At 46.9% G+C, this 9,884-nt stretch overlaps 1 protein-coding gene across 1 annotated transcript in view; it reads left to right on the top strand.

Moving 5' to 3' along the window:
* The first annotated feature begins 1,455 nt into the window (after positions 1–1,455).
* Positions 1,456–9,884, top strand: part of BAZ2A (bromodomain adjacent to zinc finger domain 2A) — a 69,526-nt gene continuing 61,097 nt past the window's right edge. The window contains exon 1 of the mRNA XM_066614291.1: positions 1,456–1,531. The gene's annotated coding sequence lies outside the window, so the exon portion shown is untranslated. The remainder of the gene's footprint in view (positions 1,532–9,884) is intronic.

Below are 9,884 nucleotides of genomic sequence, written 5' to 3'. Positions count from 1 at the left end.
TTTATTCTCCGAGAGCATGTGGCATCACTCACTGCAAGAGACAAGATATATCACCTCCTAGACTTGTCTCTGCATTTGTCATGTAACCTGGTCAATACATGACTTGGAAGTCTTCACATCAGAAGTGGTTTGTTTTCACATTAATATAAAAAACTGGACGGGGACCATGGGTCATCTGAATCTCTATCGCCCTGACTGGCAGCAGTCTTCCAGTGGACTTTTCCAGCCCTGTGCCAAGGATTGGACCTAGGGGCCTCTGCAGGTGAGCTAGGCCCCCCCTTCCCTCTCCACCCCTTTCATCTTGTGTATCCTGTCTCTGAATAAATACTTGCAGAGCTTCCCAGGTGATCTGCTAATACATCACAGTCCGTGGCTGTTTCGATTATGTGGCTACAAGCTATTCTCCTGCCCTTATGGACTCCCAGGTGATCAAGGGGCAGTGCTTGTGCAGACTTTCTGGCCCCTTCGTGTCACATGGGCTTAGAGTGACCTTATGTGCTAGTTTCACATTTCATGAGGTCCCAGGGCCGTCTTTCCCACCACACCCACTAAGCTAACATGGGACTCACCCCCTAACAGACGCAGCACGACTAATACAGCCCGATCCTGTGCATCTTTCATTGTGTTCAGGGGAATTTCCTCCCCAGGTTCCAACCAGGTGTGTGTGTGTGCCTTGGTCTCGCCTATTTGTGGGGTGGATGAATGGGCATCTTTGCTTGACGTCGCTATCTCATGGGATCTGGCTGCTTCCCCCACCCCACTGCTGCTCACGTCCTCTCCATGCCCGATGATGATGCATCTCTGTTGCAGCCGCGTGACATAGTCCATTAGGGGGGGAAGGAAAAAAAAGTTGCCTGCTAATGGGCATCTTCTCCCTCCCTTGACCGGATGGAGCCTCCTGTGTCCTCATTGCATCAGGAGGGGCGGGGGGGTGAAAAGGGGGGCTTCGGGGAGGGGTTGCCCCGTTGCAGTCACCCTCGCTGCAGCTTCCTTTGGACTGCAAATGGCTCCTGCACCTTTAAATAATTCATCGTGCTCGTCTTTGCCTCTGCCTCCTGCATGGGGCTGGGGAGGAGACAGCAGCCGAGCAGCCCCAGCCTGGTGACATCAGCGCCAGGGCTTCAGCAGCCACCTGCTCCCAGGCAGAGACGCGCAGAGCAAGAGAGGAACCCCCCAGGATCCTCCTGCTGCCTCCAGCCCAGCGCTCCTCCCCACCCCTTCCCCATCCCCTGGAGAAGCCACTCGTGCAAGGTAGGGGGGTCCCGGCTGCATGCATCGCCTGGGTGTGCTGGAGTGGGGGAAGCCCTGCTGCTGATCCCATCCTGGAACTCTTTGCTTCACCATCAGGAAGGCTGTTTTTTTTTTTTTCCTCCTCCTCTCCCTGCAGCAGCTGCCGCTTGGAATCTCCTGGGTCCCAAAGCCAGAAAGATTCTGGATGGTTTCAACCTTCCATGACACTCTGAAGTCAGGAGGAGAGGGCAGATCTGGCGGCCTGAATCCTGGGATTGCATCTCCTACCATTCTGTAGAAGGTGAATTCAAGTTGGATGGGGTTGGAGAAAAGCTGGGGCTTGTTGCAACTGTGGGGGTTTTTTGGGGGGTTGGGAGAGGAGAAATCTAGGGATCTGATGTTTCTTGCATCCCAACCTTACTTAATTGGGAAAAGTACATTCAGATTAAATCTGGAAAAGTATTTAGAAAAGGGATGCTTGTAAGTTACAGGAGAGAATCTGGGAATCCAGGCTTGTGGGGATGCCCAGAATGAAAGATATGATCTAATGGTTACAGCAAGGACACCTGGGTAATTCTGTTAAAAGGACATTGCTTTCCCCCTCCCCCAGAGTTAATAGCCAAGGGTTTTCCTTCTGGGACCTCTCTTGACTGTTCCTTGGTTCATCACTCCTAGTCTTTAGAAATCTGACCCAGACTTCTATCGTCCATGATTAAGAAAGCAGGATTGGGCTGAGATCTAGGAGCCAGTACTTCTGGGAAGCAGGAACAAAACCCTAAATATGGAGAGAGTGGGTGGGAGGAAGAGTGGGGGTGGATTAGTGAAGTGCCAGGTTGGCTATGGTCTCTTCTTAGCTCTCAGAAATGATGTATGTGTGAGGCTGCACTTTGAGCTCTGTCGCTACACCTTTCCTGCCCCCCCTCCTCATAAAACTGGATAAAGTACTTTTCCCTACTCCATGCAGTGAATGGATGAGCCTACAGAGTTCATGGAATGAATCAATCAATCCAATGAATGAATAAGATGTCCAGTTTCAGGATTTGCAGGGGGTCAGTAGCTTGGGGGAAAGCATCTTGTGTGGGTCCGTTCAGCTCCATTCAAAGTGGAGATGGTGAGGCTGTTGGGGCAGGGAGCCCTCTTCCCAGTAGGGGTACTGCAACACATGCCGGTGTCAGCTGCTTCTGGAGCCAGCCCTGGTACACAGCCCTTTTTTTTTTGAGATGGATCTGTTTTGGAGTCCTCTGGCACCCCCTTCCTTCCTGAACATCCAATTCATTCCCATGGACTTCCCAAATTCATACCCTGGTGGTCGCCAGACAGCTTCTTTGGATGTAACTGGCATGTAACCAGGCACATTCTTGTGCATGGTCAAAGGGTAACTTGTGACCTTGGCCATAGAATTTTTGGAGAAAAGCCACACTGTGTGTGTGTGCGCGCACATCCACTAGGGTGCTACTTCCTGTCATGTCTAGATTGAACATCCTAGAAGTGATGGGTTTGTGGAATGGCCCATCTGCCCAAAGACAATTGCTATTAGCTCAGCAATGGAATGATTAGCTATATTTCATAAAGCTAATTTCCTTGAACTGTGGACTGGTGCTCCTGGATTTATGTACTCTATTGTTAATATTAGGAAGTGTGATATCTAGTAGACACACTGGAATGCCTATATTATAGGCCCAGTATAAATGCCATGTCAAAACACTGATCCAAATTATTTAACAAGAAAAGCTGGATTATATGACTTGTGCTTAATTTCTTGCATTTTGAATAATTCTGCATTTTTAATATCTTGCATCACTTTTCCTGGTTTTGCTATTCTTAGGAGGGGCACATGAGCTGAGTATGACATTGGGGCTGTAGCTCTGTAGGAGGACACATGTAGCAGGTCTCAAGTTCAATATCTGGCATCTTCAATTTGGGCTGGGAAGGCCCCCTGAGCCTGAACCCCTGGGGAGCCTCTGCCAATCAAAGTTGATCATAGTGACTTGGCTGAACCAATGGTAAAAAGCAACTTTGCATGATTTTGAGCAAAACGGGGTTGACTTTTGGAAGAGACTAGATTTCATAGCACGTTAGTAACTGTTAGTGGAATTTTAGGAAATATGAGAAATCCTCTTCATTAGAAAAAATTATCCTGGTATAAAGTACATTTTCTGACAGCAAACAACTGACATAGGTATGTATGGGCAGGTGAATGAGTATATTTACATTGTGGGCTAGTAACACTTCTGGATTCATTTTTGTTTGCAGTTTCAGTATTTTACATAAGAACATAAAAGGGCCCTGCTGCATCAAGCCAAGGGTCTACCTAGTTCCAGCTTCCTAGATGCCTTTGGGATCACACAAGACAACAAGATACCTTTATCCTGTTGCCACTCCCTTGCATCTGGCATTCAGAGATACTACTTCTAAAACCCAGAGGTTGCACACAGCCATCAAGACTTGTAACCTCTGATTAACTTTTCCTCCATCAATCTGTCCAATCCCCCTTTGAAAGGCATCTAGGCCAGGTGCCATCACAACATCATGTGGCAAGGAATTCCACAGATTATATACACACTGAGTAAAGAAATATTTCATTTTGTCTCCCACCCGGCAATTTTAGAGGATTTTAGAATTTTAGAGAGGGAAAAGAACTTCCCTCAATCCCCTGTATCTATCCCATGCATAATTTTATACTTCTCACATCATGTCCTTCCCAGGCACCTTCTTTCTAGACCAGGGGTGCCCAAACCCCGGCCCGGGGGCCACTTGTGGCCCTTGAGGCCTCTCAATGCGGCCCTCAGGGAGCCCCCAGTCTCCAATGAGCCTCTGGCCCTCCGGAGATTTGTTGAAGCCCACACTGGCCCAATGCAACTTCTCTCAGCGTGAGGGCGACTGTTTGACCTCTCGTGTGAGCTGTGGGATGAGAGCTCCCTCCACTGCTTGCTCTTTCACATCTGTGATGCAGCAGTGGCAGCAAAGGAAAGGCCAGCCTTGCTTTGTGCAAGGCCTTTTATAGGCATTGAGCTATTGCAAGACCCTCATTCATTCATATAGGTTCATCTTTAATATATTCATTTATGTAAAGTTATGCAAATTTATTCAAATTTTAAATGTAAATTAATTCTTTCCCCCCCAGCCCCCGACACAGTGTCAGAGAACTGAGGTGGCCCTCCTGCCAAAAACTTTGGACACCCCTGTTCTAGACTGAAGAGCTCCAAATACTGTAGCCTTTCCACATAAAAGAGGCACCCCAGCCCATTAATCATTTTGGTCACTCTCTTCTGCGTCTTTTCCAGTTCCTCTATGTGTTTTTAGTTTGTTTTATTGTATATAAAACTGAGTTAAATTGATGTTGGAAGACATGTCATGAGCTTTTGGAAAGGCAAGGTATAAATATTTTAAATAAATAATCTATATTTAAATAAATAGCATAAATCAAAGAGATGGGGGTGAAACTCTGTAGGCTTGTGCAGTGGTGCAGTGTGGTGCACCCCTCCCAGAGGTTTACTGGGTTGTCTGCTGGAGGGGTACGCCGTGCTCGCTTCCCGAGTGTTCAGAACAGCAAGTGAAGTGATGAGGGGTCCTTCCGATCCTCTGTTTGGCTCCAAATTGGAGCCATTCCTGAGGCAGGTGGTGACATGGTGATGTGGGGGGTGACATGACAGTATCATTGTTTCACCCTGCCCTGAGCACTGTCTGGCCCAGCAATTTTACAGGGATCATGAGTGATGTACTAACACAGATGTGTGTAATTTTGTATGTGCTACTGCTTGTAGAGTTACATTCAAGGCCCAATACTATCCAACTTTCCATTGCCAATGAAGCTGTGCCAATGGGGTGTGCGCTGCATCCTGCAGTGGAGGGGCATTCACGGAGGCCTCCTCAAGGTAAGGGAACATTACCTCAGAGCTGCACTGAGGCTGCATCAGTGCTGGAAAGTTGGATCGGATTGGGCCGTCAGTGTTCCCAAAAGTGTGGGGGGTGACTTCACCTGATTTACTAAAAGGAGCAATCCTTGACTGTTGTGGGTTCAAGTACCTCATCTTGGAGGTCCTGGAAGGACAGAGAAAGTTTGTAGAAATCTGGTTCTGTGTATATGTGTGTATGTTTGGAAGCTAGCTAGTTGTGGAACTAGAGTGCATAAGCCATGTAAACATATTAATCAGGCTTTTCAGTTGTGAGGTGGGCAAACATGAATGATTTAGTAGGTTTGAATGGAAGTGTGAATTTTTTGTTGAAAAGCGGCATATAAATACTGTTAATAATAATAATAATTAATAATTAATAATGGAATGATGGAAGTGATGAGGAAGAAAATGGTTTCATGAAGTTTGCCCGAGAAGCACTGACTTTGCTCAAGACTTGATAATCACTATTCAAATCCTTTCCCATCTAAACTCTTGATAACTGTGTAGCTCAAGCAGCAGTTGCCTAAATGTGGACATCAACACACATACCTGTGTTGATACCTGGGTGTTTGTCCAAGTGGAAGCTTGCAATGACAATCTGACTACCTGGTCCGTTGCGTACTCACAATCGCTTGACCTGAATGAACTGCATCTGAATATGCTTTAAGCTGTAGTGTTCACAGACGGAGTTATGGGGCAAAACAAAGGGATGCTTTTTCTCCTACCTGTTAAATGTGTACTTGTAGGAATTTTAGTCCAGTGTATTGTGAGTACTGTAAATAGTTATTCCAGATGTCTTAATCTGAAGGAAAAAAAGTGCAGCCGTGTGTGTGTGTGTGTGTGTGTGTGTGTGTGTGAAGTTACCCCTCCTTCAAGCTTTCTCCCTGCTAGGGATAATTAACCCGACTGTCCCGCTTGGGGCGGGAATGCTCTTGGCTTGCCATGTCCCTGCGTGTGACTCACAAGCAGGCAGACAAGACGATTACTGTGGCGGAAGGCCTCGAGGAGGGTGTGTGCGGGTTCCCGTCGACTGCTGCTGCGACTTTACTGGGTGGAAAGCGAAGTGTTTGGCTCTAGCAGCTGGGCAAGGCCGGGGAAGAGGAGGGGCTCCCTTACAAAAGCCAAACCATCTGTCCTTCCTTGCTTACCCGCCTGCACCTTGCAGCAGTGCTGTGGTGTGCAGTGCACGCAGGCTATAATGGCCTCTGGGTTTGTTTATATGCCTCTGTGTGTACGCCTGTCTGCTTCTGGGAACGAACGAACAAGTCAGTGTGACACACAAAACAGGGAACGGGGAGTTTCCAAGCCGCTAGAGAGAACCGATCTAGATCTGTCCACCCTATCTCCTTTTAGCAGCCATTCCCCCCTCTCCTCCCCCCCCCGAAAGAGCTTGCCGCTTGCTTCTCTGGGTGTCTGCAATGCATGGAAAGTGATGTCTGCAACTGAGCAACCTGGTTAGTCTCCACAAGGCTGAAGCTGATCCTCAGCCATTTTCCAAACCACCTCCCTTCTCTCTTCTGCCCGCTTGTCTTAGTCCTTCTAAAGAACTGGGAAGTAGATGGCACCGCAGCTGTCTGACCCTTGGAGAAGGATGTTTGGTTTTTCTGCAGAGGGATGTTGGTGGCTGACTGCTGTGATGCGGCGACTGGGGGAGAAAGGCTCCCTGGCCTAAAAACTCCTCTTATTAGTAAGGAGCCTCTCAGCAGTCCCACAATGCTCATCAGGTGGTGTTGTGTATGGCTTTGACCCTGTTCCTTTAACCTGGTCTCTTGTCGAGCTGGACTCCTCCCCGACCTGCATTCACATTTGGCTATAGCTGCTTAGGTGGCCTCTGTCTTGGGGAAATATCATGCTAGGCCTTAATTATGGGTTATAAACCTTTTCAAGAGACTGTAGGATCTGACAAGCCTCACCTATGGAGATTAAACACTACAGTACTGTATTTTTCACAAAGATACAATATGATAATATTTGACTCTTATCTATTGCTTTTAAGTATTCAAAATGTGTTTATTCATATAATCTCAGCAGTCCTTACAACAACCCTATAAGGCAGGTCTGTATCGCACTCATCCTACCTGGGGGGCGGGGGGGGGGAGGGAGGCTGATGCCAACCTAGTAAGTCATGACTGAGGTAAGATTTGATGGCGAGAGTTTCCCAGTTCACAATCTCTTAGCCATTATGTTGTACCAATGAGTGAGGGACCCTCTTTCTGGAAGAAGCAAGAGGGATGGTGCAAACCCGAAGCAGAATCTAGGTCACTGCTTTGGATTGCCCTGACCCCAAGATGCAACCTGCAGTCAACACAGTCTCAGGTCAGCAGGGGACAGCCTTGCATAGTTGGAAAAATGTGCCAACTCACTTAACCGCCTGAAGAAACTTGTCATGTCTTGTCCAGTCGCTGGGAAGCTGAGGAGGTAATATTGCTCTTCCCATCCATTCTTTAGCCTCCAATGGGGTTTGTTTATTGAGTCTTTTGACAGTCTCGACATGGCAGCTGCTGTTGGGCAAATGGATATGTTGTGTGCTCATGATCAGGAGCTGATTAATTGACTGAGCTGCAAAAGATCCATGTAGAGGTGCAAGAGCTCTTCTTTTCCAACTTGTCTACTGATGCCTACAATGTTTACTGTTGTGTGGATGAGTGGGGGCAGAAATTAGACAGCAGATCAGCTGTCAAACCCATGATTCTGCACACCTTTCAAAGGCATTTATTCTGGAGAGATATTCACACCATCCCAGGTATTATAAGAGGCTGCACAGGTATTCTTACTAGATTAGTGGGCTGGTTCACACATGCATTGATAGAGCTTGATTTCTCTTCACTTGTTTACTCAAAATGTGGTAACTTGCAGTTATGTATGTGAACCAACTCCATTAAAAAGCATTTTGTCAGGCAAAAGGAGGTGATTACCTGTGATGACTCACTCAGTTTCACACATGCTGTATACAAGTCATGGTGAATATCCATGTCTGTTGAGATGATTTATATAACCTCTCCGAGCATGGCTGGCCACTGTGATAATGGCAAACAGGTTGCCTTGAAGTCACGAGCACCAGCCATGATTTCCCAATGCTGAAAATCTTCTCACCATTTATGGAGAAGTAGCAAGCAAAACCACAACTTGTTTGCACAGTCACACTCTACTTTTTCCCAGTGCAGAACTGAAGGTTGCATATGTAGCATCCCTAACTGATCTCCCATCCAAGTACTGGCCAGAAGGTAGCCCTGCTTAGCTTCCATAAGGGTATTGCATCCTCTGTCTTCAGACCATACACTTGTAAAACAGCAAAAATGATTCAGGTGCCCTGTTTGCATCATATCACACAGGAAAATAAATAGCCAAGCCTGATTAGGTGAGCTCAGCAGTAGCTATATATGGGGGTGAGCTATTAGCTGCTTACCACCTCATGGAAGTTCAGTGCACAAGAGAGCAAGAAGTTGAATGGACAAGCCCACCTTCAACCTTTTTCATCTCATGGCACACTGACAAGGTGCTAAAATTGTCAAGGCACACCGTCAGTATTTTGACAACTGACAATTTGTCTGTTTTTTGACAATTGACAAGCACACAACGTTGATGGTGGGGGGTTCATGTCCGACAATGGCCCTACTAATAAATGACCCTCCCCTGAACTCCTGAAGCACACCTGCAGACCATTCGCGGCACATTGGTGCGCTGCGGTGCAGTGGTTTAAAATTACTGCCTTAGGCTTTAGTTGTATTACTCACAGCAGAAGTACTCAGGTTCTTGATGCCCAAAATCTGGGGGGCAAGCTCCATATGACAGTGAGCCCCTTGTCAATAGAGGGGCTTCACCCCAGAAGTACTCAGAGTGTTCCCTTTTTTTACGTAAAAATAGAAAGTGGTTTAATACTTTTCCCAGGTACATTTTCCTGTTGTACTTCCTCCTGTACAGTCACCCCCTCCTCCCACAAGTGACAAGTAGCCCCTTTCCCAGGTGACTGTTGGCTGCTTCCAGGAAGCACAGGGACACAGAACTGTATTGTTCTGCATCATGTAGGAAAATTTGGGGTAGAGATGTAGCAGATACTTTCCAACAGGCCCTTCAGCGACATTGGCTTAGAAATGGGGTTTGGATTCTTGGATGCAGGTGGAAACTGTAGTACAAATGGAGGAAAGCGGAGCAAGCAAGTGCTGTCTTCTGCACAGTCACAACTGTCTTCCCTTTCCCCTCCAGGGTTCATTGTCCACATTTATTTTTTGTTTAAATATATTGCAGTTGTGTTCTGCTCTTCCCCTGAGAAGCTTTGGGCTCAATCCCATTCAACTTTCCAGCGCCAAAATGTATGTAGCCAAAATGCAGTCCTGAGGTAGGGGAACAAAACGTTCCTTATCTTGGGGAGGCCTCTGGGACTGCCAAGCGCACCACAGGATGTGGTGCATGCCCTGTGAGCACACTGCATCAGCTCTAGAAAGTTGGATAGAATTGGATCCATGGATGGTATGCCCAGGATTATTCTGTTTTATCCTGGCAACAACCATGTGATATAGGGCAGACCAAGAGATGAAAACTTGTCCAAAGTCACCCAGTGAGCTTTGTAGCCACATAAGGACTTAACGCAGCCACTGTCTACTACACCCACTGGCCCTTATGCACATCTCAGTGGTCCTTATGACAGCCTTCTGAGAAAGACTATATTATCTCCATATTACTTAATTACATTATCTCCATATTACTTAATTACATTTATATCCTAGCTGTCTTCCATCATCAAACTCATGACAGCATTCA

Source organism: Tiliqua scincoides, chromosome 2, assembly GCF_035046505.1.
Source record: "Tiliqua scincoides isolate rTilSci1 chromosome 2, rTilSci1.hap2, whole genome shotgun sequence".
NCBI lineage: Eukaryota > Metazoa > Chordata > Lepidosauria > Squamata > Scincidae > Tiliqua > Tiliqua scincoides.
This window is presented reverse-complemented; position numbering and strand designations above follow the sequence as displayed.